Source organism: Hippoglossus hippoglossus, chromosome 18 (assembly GCF_009819705.1).
Source record: "Hippoglossus hippoglossus isolate fHipHip1 chromosome 18, fHipHip1.pri, whole genome shotgun sequence".
Lineage (NCBI taxonomy): Eukaryota > Metazoa > Chordata > Actinopteri > Pleuronectiformes > Pleuronectidae > Hippoglossus > Hippoglossus hippoglossus.
Genome location: NC_047168.1, coordinates 9,153,099 through 9,169,197, shown reverse-complemented (window position 1 = coordinate 9,169,197; position 16,099 = coordinate 9,153,099). Strand labels below are relative to the sequence as shown.

General features: G+C 44.8%; 1 protein-coding gene across 24 annotated transcripts in view; it reads right to left on the bottom strand.

Annotated features, from left to right (window-relative positions):
* Nucleotides 1–16,099, bottom strand: part of LOC117779360 (adhesion G protein-coupled receptor L3-like) — a 202,508-nt gene that overhangs the window by 180,296 nt on the left and 6,113 nt on the right. The gene's annotated exons all lie outside the window — the stretch shown is intronic.

The window sequence follows — 16,099 nt, the reverse complement described above, 5'->3', positions numbered from 1 at the left end:
TCTTTCAGAATAGCTGACAGGGGACATAATTAAACACTCCAGCAAAAAACAAAAAAAAGGGGGGGGGAACTTTAAATGTCTGCCAGCTCGACTCTCTAACTCAACGGATAACAGGCCCGTGCACATCTAAGATTCCAGCTCCGGAAAATAAACCCCCCCCAAAAAACTGGAAAATACGAACTTTTTTTTGAAGTGCCTGCAGTGTCAGTTTGTCACAGTCACAGTCACACGCAAAAAAAAAAAAAAAACAGAAAAATTTTTTTTGCTCTCTTCTGGGACGGCCATTATTAAGTGGCATCTTCATACATTTTTCAGCTGTTGTCTGGTTCTCACACTGGGCGACGGAGCCCCGATTCGCCCGCCGTATGAAGAGCTATTCAGGTCACATCAGCTTTTAATGGCTGATTTATTAGGGCCCAACAGGGGCTCGGTGATGGGCTGCAGGACAAAGAGCCTGTTTTAAACCGCATTAACACTCCCGCAGTAAATATCCCATACAGCATTAGCATTTTGATGGCCGCCTCGCTCACTCAACCCTTTTTTGCGCCATCTCGTTTTCCCCCCCCCGTGCACATTTTTTGCTCTCCTGCTCTGCCTCTTGGCCTTTGTTTAAATCCATCTTTCACCACTTCCTCTCTTTCAGCCTGCACTTGTTATTACGTTTTCGCCGTCCGCATTCAACATAAACCTTTACGCGAGGCTAATACGCAGATGAAGTGGTTTCGGCGTGATTGCGACTGAATTAAATCGGCTACATGTGCGGGGTTTTTTTTAAAAGAGCTGGATCCAAATTGTATTTAATGAAAGTGAAAAGACGGTTTTGTCTTCACCTCGGGAGCAGAGAAAACACGTCCCCTTCCCCTTATTGTGATGCAAACTATCTTTACGTGAGTTCTAATTAAATCTCACCTGCAACAATAGAACTGATGAGCTTCAACACTTCTGTAATTGAGGCGTCTGTAGCCGGTGAGGGTCTTGAATAATAAGCCAAAATTAAGAAGGAGTAATTACTAGCACTGTGTTTACAATGCAAATTAGACAGATATCGGATTGGAGAGAATTAAAAAAAGGACCTTTTTTGTGTCGTCTGTCACACGTCAACGCAACTTTTAAAAGCACTTTCTGTGTCAATGGACCTAAACAAAGCATGGAGAAACAAACAAATGTAAAGAAATGCATTGTTTGTAGCTGCTGCCGGGTTTGATACTGTCCATGTGTGTCCCTGATAAAAACTTCAACGTTTTCTCCCAAAGTGATGCTACAAAATAAACTGTTATCTTGCCAAACTTTCCAAAATATCATCTGGGCACCATAGCCGACCGAACTTGGCTTGAAAACGCAGCGCCGTGGCCGTGCTTCATCGAATCTGTTGTTCGCTCGCTGATCAAATGTGAGACTTTGGCGCGGGGGAAACAGACGCCGCGGGTCAATTCTGCTGAACCGCCGAAGCCGGGTCTGGTCAGCGGAGCATCTGCCAGTCATTTAGCGAGGCCTGGAAGTGTTTGGAAAAGGAACACAATCCCGGCCATACTGTTACGATCCCGACCGCAAACTGCTGCACAGAAAAGCAGTGAGGGTTCGCAGGCAGCAGAAAATAAAAAAAATAATATCCTCGACAGCTTAATGAGCCGTGGTCGACTTTCATCATCTGCTTACAATACATCCTGTTAATTTACTGCAATTACAGCGATTGTGCAGATCTTTGATTTTACACATTTACCTCTTGCAGGAGCATTATTCACTCTTCCCTCCTCGATGAGCGGGGTTCACATCCTCAGAGCCGAATTGAAACTCGCTCTCGCATAATCAGCTGTGTTACAGTAGAGCCATTAGTTGGGAATTGAGGCTTCCGTCATATCTTCAAAGGCTTTCGGATCAGAGAAATGTACACCAGGCGGTTCCAGGCACCGAAGGCAATCTTGTACCATTACTACTAAGATGTTCGTTCCAGAGATATGCGATTTCTCTGAAGTCGGAAAGCAACGGATGACCCAACACGACACTGTGTGAGAACGCTGCTTATTAATGCCAAGATGCTTGTTAATGAAAGCGTGAGTGCAGTTACTCAGCACTGTCTTGTTTTCTCTGAGCAATATCCGAGTTGGAATTTCTATTATATCTTCTTTTACACTACAGGATTCTACTTGTGGTCTGAAACTATTTGGGGATGTGCAATGGAATCGGAATTTAAAATCGCGTGATTTCAAAGAGCAATTACGACCGACTGCTCACACGTCACATCTGGCAGTGTTTTTGATATCGGACACCTGATGCCGCCGCTGACAGCTCCGGCCCGGAACATTAACGTTTTCGCCTCCCAGACTGACGAGATGAGCGGCGACACTGTTCTGCATCAGCACTTTTTCAAAACCAGATGCTCCGAAAGTGCAAGTATAGTGAAAAGATTTCAAAAACTCAGAGGCAGTTTTTCAATTTTGAGTTAGTTGAAAACAGCCCGGTAAAGGACGGTGTGTAGGATCCACACGGACAGGAGGTCTGTGCTGTTGTGTGTGTGAGTGTCGCACACTGGTTTGCAAAGAAGAGTTTCTTTGCCACCGCGCTCAGTTTCTTTGTGGACTTTCAACAGCGGCGCCTGGAAATAAGCAGGTCACGTCGCACCGGAGTTTCAATGCCAGGGTGACAGATAATGTGCACAACAATTTAACCGACTGAGGCAGAAAGAGGTGGGATTTTAGTTTTTGTGTTTGTCCAGTCACCGCGGTCAGAGGAAGTGTGATGCAGCCAAATGGACCAATCACATTTGTTACGGTCTGCATCACAATCACAAGTTGACGTCAGGCTACGGCGCCTTTTACATCTACTTCTGAAACTTGACTTTATGACAGTAGACTACATAAACATCTATTGGTGTTTTATGATAAGTGATTTTTGTTGGATTCTACAGTAATCTATTGGACTCCTGTTTTGTTTTAAGTGAACAATTCCCCCCCCCCTGCTGATTCTAAGGGAAGACATGTAGCAACTTTATTGCATTAACATGACAACATGGCCTCGGAGGATTCTGTCTGGTCCTTTTTCACTGGCACATTATCGAGTGCAGTGTTTGAGTTTCCAATGGCGAAAGTGTTTTCCACATTACAGAGATGATGAAACCCAGCCCGGCGATGCTGCTGCATGCCAGTGCCGTGAACTTACGCCCAAATGTGACTTCACCCCCAGGAAGAGTGATTCACTTTGGAACAATGCGCCGGACAATCGCTGCCGAGTGTGGTCGGCAGGCCGTGTGTCTGACCACACCTCCCAATGTTGAGTTTCAACTTTGTTTATGATGCTCATTTGAAACAAACAGTGCATTATAGCAAAAGCACCAACTGATGTGTGGCAGCAATCCTTCCCATGCATTTGTTTATGTGCACGTTCCTCAGTGAAACGGCTGACTATCATTTCCTCCCAAAGCATACAAATTAATTAGTTGACCTCCCCGTTTCAACTATCTTACCAAACTTAATGGCAACGGGGTTTTTCCAATCAAAATAAACCATTCTGCCCATCTCCGTGTAGTTAAAAAATGAGGAGTAATGCATCAGGGAACAAGGCTCTAATAAAGAATAAGGGTTAAGGAAGATAAAGCGAGCCTTTTTCCTTTTAATCGTATAAAATTAAACACTTAATGCAGCCGCTTTCTAAATTAAAATGAAGGCAAATTGTAACGGGCGACGGAGGAAATTGGACCAGCTAAACTCGACGCAAAACCACAACAGACATAATCACTTCTTTCATTATATATGCATGAATCTTTGCATTTTGCATCCGCCGTCTGCTTCTACGCCCGATGTTGGCTTTGCAGCTCTTGGCCACGTCAGCCTCTGGCGTCACGCCGCCTCAAGGTAGACGACTAATCGCACTGAAAAGGTGCCGGGCTGACCGACAATACCCTTCCTGCCTCTGGGGCGAAAAGTTCCATATTGTCGTCTTAGGGCATTCTTGAAATTCATTAGCGGCTCTAGCAGCAGCTTATCCTTGTGTGACGGGGGGGGGGGGGGGAAGAAGAAGTGCTATCAGGAGACAAAAGCACATATGAGGGCGCAGTGGACGCATGCGGCCGCTGTATGACTGATCCAAGTCGACAGCCTGTGGTGCGTCTCTATAAAAGCATTTACCGAGGCACAGCGCTGTGGCCCGGCCCAAAGCTCATCAAAGAACCCGGCTTATTTTATCAGCCAAGTGGAAAATGTGCTGAGAAAGAGAGGGAGCGGCAATAGAGAGGAAGTCAGCGAGAGTAACTCAGCTATTGTGCCCGTCGCTGACCCAAACACCCGTGTTACAGTAGTCGCGGCCGCTCACAACAAAAGGCCCTAATCGGCGGAGCAGGGCTCGAAATTAAATGACCCTGTGGTTGCGACACTGTAACGGACAGGCCGTGCCCGTGCATGCTGAGGCCAGAGGCAAAGGAGATACGGCTAATGAACAGAAAAATGGATTGAAATGGCGGCATCTTGTACAAGTGACCTTGAGTAACCTGCGTACTCCTGTGTGAAGTACGCAACATACACCCTCTTGGTACGTATTCAACCACTTGCAGCTATTTCATAGATTATACAGACTTTGAAATGAGCTGCTCTGGCCGACAGAAATGACCGGGCGTTATAAAGATTTCATTTGCACCCACCGGGTAAACTGCACTTTGAGGATAACATAGCATGACTTTCACCAAATGTAACTATTACACCTCTCACACTGGGAGAAAGAGAGTCGGCATCTATATATACATTTTTAAAATACAACAATCCTGACGATATTCTGAAAAGGAGGACAATGCATCACTAAGTCATGGAATGAAATACAAACAAGCCCCTTGAATATATTATATTGCACTATTGTCTGTTAGGTAATCATAGCCAGTCGGGAGCTGCTCATTTGAAAGGGTGGAAAAGGTTACCAGCAGAAGTCAATGGGCGGCATTTATAATGCATGGGCAGCATCCTTACCCCCAAGGGTCACATTAAATTCAGGGAAGCTGATAACAATTGAGTGAGGTTGCCGGCAACTGCGGTAAGATTATGTATAGTTACATTTCTCACTAATTCCTGATGCTTCTTTCCACTCATCTTTCTTCCTCACATCTCCTTTAAGTTTTCCACACACTTCCTATTTCTCCCTCTCGCTCTGAGCTGGCATTCCCATGAGAAGAGGTGACGAGGGACGAGGGTCCTTCCCCAGAAGACGTCCTCATACAAGGGCCCTAATTGGCCTTAACTGGAAAGGGAGGAAACCAAAGGATACGAGTCTGTAGGTTACTAGGTGCTGCACGTATGTGTTTCTTGTTTGTGGCCATTTGTCTGCGTCTGCAGAAACAAAGAAGATCGGAGTGAGGAACACATACAGCCTCCGGAATAATGAATTCAGCGAAAGTGGTACACAGCCCCTCCGTTTTAAACCTTTGTACGTGGGTGTATGCAGGCTCATGCGTTTGAATATTTATGTAAATATCGTGTTTTTTGCAGTCCCCGGGCCCTAGATTGCTTTTCCAGCCAGAACGAGATCTCCGTTATCACATGATCTCGCAGGCAATTCCCGCTCAAAGCCAGTACTTAAAAAAAGGGCTTTATGTCCATGACGCCCGGTGTGAAATACACGAAATGTATATCGTCAGAAAGGAGCTGTCAAAATGCCATACTATCACACAGCCGCACGCAATTTTACCCTCTGCTGGGGCTATGAAGCTGTTTACCTTAGCAGGGGAATATCATTATGATAATCACGCTTGTCTTTATTTGGAATACATACATATTCCCACCAAGATGACCAACCTTGCAGCACAACATAAAAGTCAATAGAGGGGAACATTGCATGGGTGACACTAGTGGGACTTGACACCGCAGGCCCCCCAGATGAGGGTGCACGTTGTGTGCATGTACAAACGGCCATTTAGCATTTTTTTCTTTGATGATAGCGCCACATGGAGAGGCACATTTTGTTCTGTGAAGGGTTACCGGCCAAGGCAGAGATGCTCAGAGACAGAGAGGATGTACTTGAGACGAGAGCTGCAACAGGTCAGGGAGGAGGTTTACCTTCAGTGGGTCACGGGTCACACAAAAGCTTTTCAGAATATATCGTTCTGACAATGATCTGGTGTAAACTAGAGCTGCAAATAATTTATTTTCATTCTTTATTTCATTCATCTATTAAATACATTTCTGGATTAATCATTTAGTGTATAAAATGAGCTTGAGAGCCCGAGGTTTCATTTTCTAATTTATTTAAAAACTTTAAAACCATTTAAAAACTCAGAAGGGATTTGGTTTATGTGATTACAACAAAAGTCAGAATCTAAAAGTTGTCACAATGGAGCTGCAACCGACAAATATGTGTCTTTTTTCTTTGATAACAGTCAAATCAAATGATTTAGAGCTCCAAATATTTACTATTGTCATTATCAACTAATGTGCCAGTTATCTGTTCAATTCTAAAATCAGTTTGGTCAATTCAATTTAAGACGATCCTATTTATCTGTTAGAAACTATATTTGAGTAAAGGCATTCATGCGTATCGTACACATACATCACAACAACATAAAACACCCAGAGAGCAATCAGCAGAGGTAAGTGCACCGTATAAGTGTAAAGGTACTAAACAATCAATGAATAGTGTGAAAATGGATCGATGAACCATTAGTGAGTCTGATGGATTTAGGAAAAAAGCTTGACGGCTCTGTAAAATATAGTGAAATAATGAAATGTCCTCAATAAACTCTCAGTATGGATTTGTCTGATAAATGGTCCAAAATAAGAAAACCAACAAATACACCTTTAAAAAGCTACAACCATAAAAAAATCGGCAATATTATTAAAGATTTAAAGATTATACAAGTTGTAAATGTATATTAATTTGTGGACATACTGTTTCACATCTAAAGTAATTAACCATTTAAACTGTTCCAATGGGGTTAACATTTCAATACCCTATGCAAACCCTACATATTCTATATGCGAGGAAGGGAAACTAGCTATGCCCCCAGTGCCCCCCCCCCCCACCTCCCCCACCTCTACTCAAAAGGAGAAAATCTGCAACTGATTGAAGACACGGATCAAGTTACAGGTCACTTCTCAGTCCTGTTTCCATGTGCAGGCATGTGCACTCCAACCAACCTCCCGTGCCCTCCCCAACCTGACAGATATGGAACTTGACCCTTTCCGAATTCTGAGGCCGACCTGCGCGCTGAATATAACCTTGGCATAAGCGCGGGGTCGTGGAAGTGTTTTTCCAATAAACTGGGTCTTTGTGTGTGTGTGTGTGTGTGTGTGTGTGTGTGTGTGTGTGTGTGTGTGCTGAGGTGTGCGAATGCATGCATGCTCTGTTCACGTGAACTGTGTATACACGTCTGTGTCTTTGCATACATCTGTGTAGGCACATGTGATTATTTGTCCGTGTACGACTGCTTTGAGGTGTGCGCTTTGCGAGTGTGCGAGGGTTCAATAACCATGTGTGCAGCAGGGGGGCTTCTGGAGTGTCTCAGCACCCAAGGCGCCAAGGACATGGCTTGACAGGTGTGTGTGGAGGACCTAGTGGTCTGCAGAGCAGCAGCGGGCGGCAGCACAATGTGCCCATTCAGGCCTGGAAGGAGACAACCGAGATATCGCAGGACCCCTGTGAGGAGGAGGGGGGGGGGGGGGGGGGGGGCGGTCATCTGGGGGCACGTCAACCTTTCACTGGGACTACAAAGAAAGACATAACTATAACTGCATCAACAGAGTAATGGGCTGTGTGACCCCGTACTGGCCGCCTGTGACGGATTTAGGCTGTCAACGGTTTCTACTGTAGACAGATTCTCCTGAGGACATTTGACCATTGAGGCTAAAAATTGGGTTTAATGTAGAAGTACAGTTTGGAGTCAGTGAGGAGTTGAGGATAGTCGTGACAATAGTGTGGAAAACACTTGAAAGACATGGCCGGGTTGACGATAAGAGCTGCATGCTAAATCCCGTAATGCAGCACAGTCCCCGTTTTTATTCCATTTATCCCCACATCCATTAAAACAGTGATTGAAATGAGAAAAGCACAACTGCTGTTTCTAAACCATCAGTGAAAACCACTTTCCACCATCAGTTATTCTGCCAAAGTAAAAAAAAATAACAAATTTAACGGCTTTGACTAATTTCCAATTAAGCGTACATTCCTCATTTACAGGGATGAACGAAGTGACCGCTGAGGTGGTGAAAATGTTGCATTATCTCGACAATTATTAACCCCGGCAGATAAAAAGCATTCGCAGTCACAGAATTATGGTTTCAAATGCAGCCCAGCACACACACAAATGCTGTGTTTCAACGAGACAAAAAGAACTTGCATGACAAATCGCTGCAATACACAAGCTAATGGCGAGATGAGACATAAATGGCCAGCGCGCGGAAAAAATTACACATCCTCGACGCACGTCTGACGAGAGCTTTTAAAAAACGCACACGCGAGCCACCAGCGCTGCTGCTATCCAAGCTGAAAATTGGACAGCCATCCTTCAGCTCCGACATAAATCTGTGTCGCACACAATGCACCGGAGAGCACTTTAGCACAGAGCGAGACAAGTGTTGAAACCAAAAAGTAACCGAATCCAGGACGGACACGGACAGGGTGGGCTGACAGCTGAAGAGGGACATGTTCTTCTTTTGAATTTGATACTGTGTAAGAGAGTGCTTTTTGGGAAAGATGCAGGGAGGACGGCTCAAAGGGATAAGCAACTTGTTATTACAGATGGAACAGCCAAAAATGGGGGTAATAATCGGACTTGGCGGTTTTTCTCTAACCACAACCCTATCCACACCTTTTTCCTCTAAGAATATCTTCTGCTATAGTTCCACAAGATATCCAACATCAGCCAGATATTAACCTACATGCTTTGTTGCCACATGCTACACACTAGAGGTCTCTGAAGCGGCGACCTCAAGAGTCCCAAGGCTATCTGCCCGCTAAATCACATTTGTAGAGTCATATTAAACACGTAGCCCCGAGGACAGCAAAAGCTCAGCAAAGAATGATAGGCATCTTTCTATCACTGAAAGGCCTGCACTGCATTATTCCGAGCGAGGGGCTGATGTGATAGCATGTGGCCATCGACTGCTTTAATGTCACAATATAGGCCGTGGATAGGTGCTCAATTCTTCTTGGGGCGCGGCGAGAGATAAGGGCCATATTCTCATCAGGTCACGGGCAATGAGCAAAGAGGATGGAAGAGAAGAAACAGTAGCTCCTCTTGCTGTTGCACGGCCACTGTGAGGAAGAGAATAACAAGAAGGCCGTGCAACAGAAGAAAGGAGAAAGTAAAAGCTCAGATATTCAGCAGTCAGTGCGTTTGCCGGCAGCGAAGAACAAGGTATGGATATCCTTTACGCCGCAGTCTTGACAGCGCCCCTAAAGACCTCCGAATCCCACCTCCCACGTCACCGACTGTCACCAGAAATGTCAAACTTAGTCGTCTGAACTGGGATGTGACTGCTTTGCAAGGGAGGAAAGGGGGATGGGGGTGGGGAGAGAAGAAACCAGGCAAAACCATGATGGTGATCTGCAGCTTGCTGTGGTTACCGGCACTCGTTGCTCCACTAAAGGGGGAGCTGCGTACGAGCCGAGAGTCGGATCTTAGAAGCAGCCTTGCATATTCACTGCCATTGTTTTGCGGTTATTGTTTAATTGAGCGCGGTGTAATAAGAGCAGAGCCATTGACAAAGCTGTCCTATTCACATCAGTATCCCAGGAATTAGGTTTCCATGGAGATTAGACGATTCCGCACATCACGTTTTGGGTCCAGTGCCAATGCAGGAAGTTGTGCAGCCTTTAAGAAGCAAGGTGGAGTACGAGGGTGAGGGGCAGTGGATGGACGAACAACAGGTCATGACAGTTTTTGTTGCCAAACTAACTTTATCATAGCACAAGTTTATAACCAGTCTTTCCCTAACCTTTGCCATATTGCAGTTGGCAGATATTCTAGAAGGGCAAAGTTTTTACGAACACTGTTCTTATGTATTCTTGTATATGAACATGGGTTTTAAATTGCAAGTGGACTTGGTGAAATGGAGAATAGGCTACTGGATTCGCTGATCACTTTCCAGAGCCGTCAAAGTGATCCTTTTGACCTTCCTTCTCTTCACCTATTTTGGCATGTTGTTTTTGTCAGGTCAGCTAGGAATCGGGTCAGCGGGAGTCAAATTTCCATTTTAACTGGGCATAATAATTCATTCCAGCTCTCCAGTGGAGGTAACCGTATAGCGGGGCAGCAAATGGCAAACTATATATGGTGACAGTCAGCATATATCCTAGTTTCTGTTACTTGGGTCATGTATAGGTCGCAAATGAGATTTTAGAACGAGGTTCGGGGGGTCATAAGATTGGTTCGACGTATTTTGCATGCCATTAAAGTTGTGTATGGGTGTGTGAAAACAAACTGCCAATGCATGGTAACAGACCTAAGGAGACAGATGGCTGCCGGAGTGGGGTTTCTTATGCATGACGAATTGTCGCATCTGCTGGTGTGACTGTGCAAAGCATCGCGGTCAGGGGAAGTTCTCAAGAAAACGGGGGGGGGGGGGGGGGGGAGCGTCGTCTGACAACAAGCAAACAAAAGCCAGGCTGTCATATGTTTTTCCAAAGTAACTGATCTTTTTATAGTCCGGTGGCATCTGCGGTAGCTGAGTCGGAGAAGGTATCCTGCGGGGACCTGGGGGGCAATCGAGGTGGCAGTCACTCATCCGATACCCAGGTGAGAAAAATATTCTGCCAAAATAAAGGCTTATATCAGGAGGAAAAACAGCACTTGAAATGGCCTCTGAATCCTTAGGGCGACTGCAGAGCGAGCTTAAAGGTTCCAATCCACGAGAGCAAAGGTTGGGCGAAGTTTGTCAGATGTCAAAATGGATCACAGAAACCATCAAAACTCTGCGGAGGTAAAGTGCCTGCGTGGCCTCTGTCCAGACCTGCCGGAGTTCCTTTTTTCAATTCAATGGCCTTTCCTAATTAGATGAGAAGGGTGGTTTGATGTACATACTCTCATTGTATTAAAAAGAAAGCATGAAGTGCACCCCCAACCCCCCCCCCCCCACCCCATTTGCCTGCAGTGCAGCGATAGAGAAGGTTACAACTGTCTCTCTCTCTCTCCCTCTCCCTCCCTCGCTCTCTCTCCAGTCCACAGATGCAGGGGAAGAAAGAAAAAAAAAAATCGATGCACAAAAAGCACTTCATTCCTGCTCAATTTCGTCCTTTACTGCCGGTGTAATTAGAAGTAGCTCGGACGGACTTTCCAATCCAAATTTCCACATGAGCTGGAGGTGCTGCTCAAAGTCAGCCACGCTAAAATGCAGGTTAAAAGGGCTTCTCCTGGGATTGTTATGGCGTCATGTATGCAGGACTGTTTGTTGATTGTATGGAGGGTTGGGGGTTATTGATAACCACTCGGTGGCAATTCACCGAATGAACATAAATATACTTTGACAAAGACGCCGTGCAACAGGAAAATAAAATAGAAAGATAGAGGAAGGGGGGTTTTCATTCCTCCTTAGAGATACAGGCATGAGGAAATTTTGTCTGCCGGCACATCCAAAGCAAAAATGATTTAATTTCCATTTCTACCAAAGCAACACTCAGAGGGTGAATCATTTTTTTATGCACTCGGAAACTTCGGCTCTCTGCACTGATAACACCAGCTGAGAGACAGAAATTAGCAAATTACCTGAGTCTCATGGCTGCATCCGAGCTGCTGGCCCAATTATTTCTGCTCTGGTGAAATTGTAAAGGGCCTTTCCAGCTGCGTTTGACACAAAGCTGGCTTAGAGGAGGCTTACGACTGACCAAAAACATAAACAAGATTACAGGAGCCTAACCTTTTCACAGCGCTCATGAGTGACAACAGCACCCCGGCTAAATGGACCTTTGGTCCGGAGCCCCTTCAAAACGAGGGGATTGTCTCCGCGGTGCTTCCGATACGTCTCGGTAGAGGAGTGAGCCGTAAAAGAAACAGCGAAACAAAGCAATCCTCGTTGTCTTTACCAAATCAATAATGAGCTATTCATTAGTAGAGATGGAATAGCACTTGGAATTAACAGAAGAATGCATTAAAGACAAAAGGAAACTGCAGGCACAGGTGTAATGGAACTAGATTACAGATATCCGCTTAACTCCCAGCATTCCACTGGTGACTTGCAAGGTAATAACTACACCAACCTTATTAATCATTATGGGCAGAAATCCCATAGCGGGTTGCCCTAGCCTGACCTCAGTGAGCTCATTGTCCGGTGGCACGCTGCAGTTTCACATATTCCAAGTGCGACTAGTACACTACTGTGTCAGTGTGACTTTTGGCTACATTTATTATGTATGAGAGGGTAAGAGGGGTCCATGAGAAGATTAGAAAAGCTTAACATTTTGATGAGATTAATCTAGCTGTCAATCTTTGCATCCATACAGTGCTGAATTACCATAGCGTGGCAGTATATAAACTACTAGTATGATTTCATTTATTCTTTATTTCATTTTTGTGAATTGCGGTGTATTATTTTATATTTGTTATATGCTTGATTGGAAATTTGCATATAGGACAAGGTGAGTACCTTTTATTTGTCAAGTATAAAATAAACATGTGGTTTTAAACAATGGGCCTGTGCATGTTAGTTTTATATAAACTTAATATTTATTGGATTTGCAGAAAGTGACATATATCATGTTCACTATGAAATGACCTACATCTGGATTTGGGTGATATTGCACAGGCCTATATATGTGACTATCCGTGCTGAGCTGCTGAACAACCACGGAAAAAAAAATTGTAATGTATATCATGAGCATGTCAAGTGCACTGGCGAGGTGCGGAAGCGGAGGGACCACGGCTATCAATGCAGCCTCTGTCGGAAGATAGAGTATCACTGTGGAGAACAGGAAGGCAGTGGATGTCAGTTGCCTGGAGAGGCCGATCTGACATCTCAACTCCCACTGTCTGTCATTCTGTCTTCCCAGTGATGCATGGACGCGATATGGCACCGCTCGCCCAGCAGAACCAGTCAATACTGCCATGCCGAGGAATGCTACAGTGAGACAATGGGAGACTGTGACCCTTGTTATACAATGACAAAACTCCACGAGGGTGGAGAGGGGGATGTGTTCTTAGTCGATAACATATTGTCAGCAGTGTTGTGGTATATTCTAATGATTAAATAGCAGAAGAATGTCACTAATACCAAGTTTACTTACATCTCTGTGCAGCAGGAATTATTTGTTTAGTTGATTTAACTGATAATACTGTATTATATTAATAGAATACAGAATATGTCAGACTATGGATGTATTTCACTTGTTTTCCCAACCTTCCCTTTCAAGGAGCAACCTTATTTGTAATAAATAAATAAAAAATGTTAAATTGAATCATATCGATAACAAGGGATGCAGGCAATGAATTAAAGAAGCAACCACAACAAACATATTAAGATATCCACAATCTATTAGGGAATATATGGGTTTAGCATTAACTATAGCTGAACTGATCTGTGTTAAACAAAGCTTTATTTAAAACAGTCTTGAAGTTGAAAACCCCCTTCATCTCGTAAACCTTATTCAAAAACAAAAAAACAAGAGCAGTGGACAGTAATGCTCATTTTATCAACTGATCCCACATATTCCCCTGTTAGCACCTCAAGGTGCGTTTGCCCTTAGCTGAAGGCAGGAATCTGAACAGCAGCCAAAATTTCCAGTCCACTGTACGAGGCGCTTGCTCCAGCCCTTGAACCAAGGTGACATCCCTGCGTCGGAAGACAAGAGAAAAAGACCCCCCCGTTTGCTCGCGCCTCGCCCATTGGGGGGCTTCCGTTCCCGCCTGGACGCCGTCCCGGTTATCGGCTGCTTATTATTTGGCTGAATGAGCTGGAGCGGGGGGCTCACGGGGCTCGCCTCCGACATAATGACTGATTACAGTCTTGTGGGCTCCCCTCGAAGAAATCCCACAGTTGCCTGCATTTGTGCCGTCGCCCGCTCAGCATCACAGGCAAGACCAATGTACAAAGTGGATGGGGAGACGGCGGTGGGAGAGTTAGCTGGTGTTTCCCAGTGACAGCGTAACTGCTACCCAGTCCTCTTGCTGTCATGACTCTCAGAGACACTTGTGGACACTTGGGTCATCAGGTGCCTTGTTAACAACTCATTCTTGCAACTAAAAAGGCTGCAATGGGAAGAACATGAGATATTTCCATTGCTAAATCCTAACTACAGGAAAATGTGACTGAATAAGAATCCATGTATTTTAATTCCCTGCTGAATAGTGAGCAGGAACATTTCCCACCTCCCCCCCCTTCCTGCGGAAATGCAATCCACACTAATGCATATAGACATTAATCCCAATAGGACTAATCCATGTAACATGAGCCATGCACGGCGGCTTAACGAAGACACCGTGCATCCTGACTTATGCATGCGGTGTACAGATGCATGCAGGTGCGGCAGCATTCTGAAAACAGAACGGGAACACAGGCTCCGTCAGTAGCTCCCCGTTTCTGAGCAACACGGCAAGTCATCCTGTCAGCACTTTTCAAAACGGCAGCTTTCAGGCAGTCAATTAAGTTCAAGGTGAGACAAAAATGTGTTGTCATTTAAACGGTTTTGCTCCACTGGGGCGGTGCATCAATCCAGTCATCTCCATTCCAGAGGTGACAAAGGGCTGGCAGGGAAGTTTATATTTGCCAGTGGAGACACAGTTGTGCTGTCATTACGGCAGCCCTGAGATGAAGCAGGATAGCAGGTGTACGAGGCGGCGAGAATTAGAAAAAGCCTCGTTACCCACCGTGAGCAGATGCTGATAGAGACGGGGAGCGAACAAGGCGCGACACCGGAGGACCGCGCTGGCTGAGGCAGTCCTTCCTGCCACATCCAACCCCCCCCCCCCTACTCCCACACTCCTGAATCCAATCCTATCTTATCGATTAAGAAAATCAATTTGGTCCAGGTCACAAGCACAGAGGGAGCCCGCTGGAAATGCTGCAATATATTCTGAAGTCACAAGTGGAATCTGATTCTGATCAACTCGACAAAATACACCCCGGTTTAATGCGAGACAAAATGTGCCTGCTCTTATCAGGAAATGGAAGAAAAGGCCTCATAAACCCTTCACTGTGGAGGAATGCACCTGCATAGAAGTGCTTTTAACTGTCCAGCTTTAAAATCCTTCCTCTGAGATTCCTGGTATTTTAATTCGAAAAAAAACATTCAGCAGGATGCACAACATCTCTGCAAGGCATTCATTCTTTGTGTTCAACTACAAGCGTTTTTAATTGGAAGGCTGAGAGGTAGTCGAATGAAAACAAAGTTGTAATGGAAAACACATCCAAACATAACAGTGAAACTCAGCTCAACTCTGTGTTCTTTCGCGTACCGGCGTATTTTGTCGAACTGCTGAAGGAGGATGGATGGGCTACTGAAGACAGACCAAATGACTTCAAAGAAACGCCTAATGAAGAGAAAAAATATATGCAAAGAGATGCAACGCGACAACAGAGTGACACAAATGGGCCATAAACAGATAAAATGAACCCAGAATATATATTTGACAGATTTCACATTGTAGTGACAGGCTGGAAAATCCACTTTCTGACATTTTTAGTATCCCACCTTACAAAGAGCTCACAGAACCCTGCTTACCAAATGTCTATTCTTCTGAATTGGAACCGTGCTTTGGTTCAATCCTATGATCGGTGGATCAAGGAGGTTCTGTACAATGTAAAGCTAGAAAAACTAACTTTAACAAAAGACGGAAACCATTTTTTAATCATTCACAGACACTTGAGCTAACATGGCAAACGACTGAGTTTCCTCAATTTCATCTATAGATTTCCATATAAATACAGTTTTGGTCCTTGCTTTGCCGGGGAGGGTCCGGCTTTTTTTTGGGACGTGCACACTTTACACTGTTGATGATCGATAAAGGAAATGTATGAAATGACTACAAAGAGACACGACTGCAAAGAAACGCAAAAACATCTAAAAAGAGTTGTGTGGGGGAAAAAAGTGATGCAATTCGACCACGATGAAATGCAAATGCCAAAGAGACACAAAATAACCCAAAATAAATCTGACAACAAAATTAGCACATCTCTCCAATTGTATTATTTGACAACAC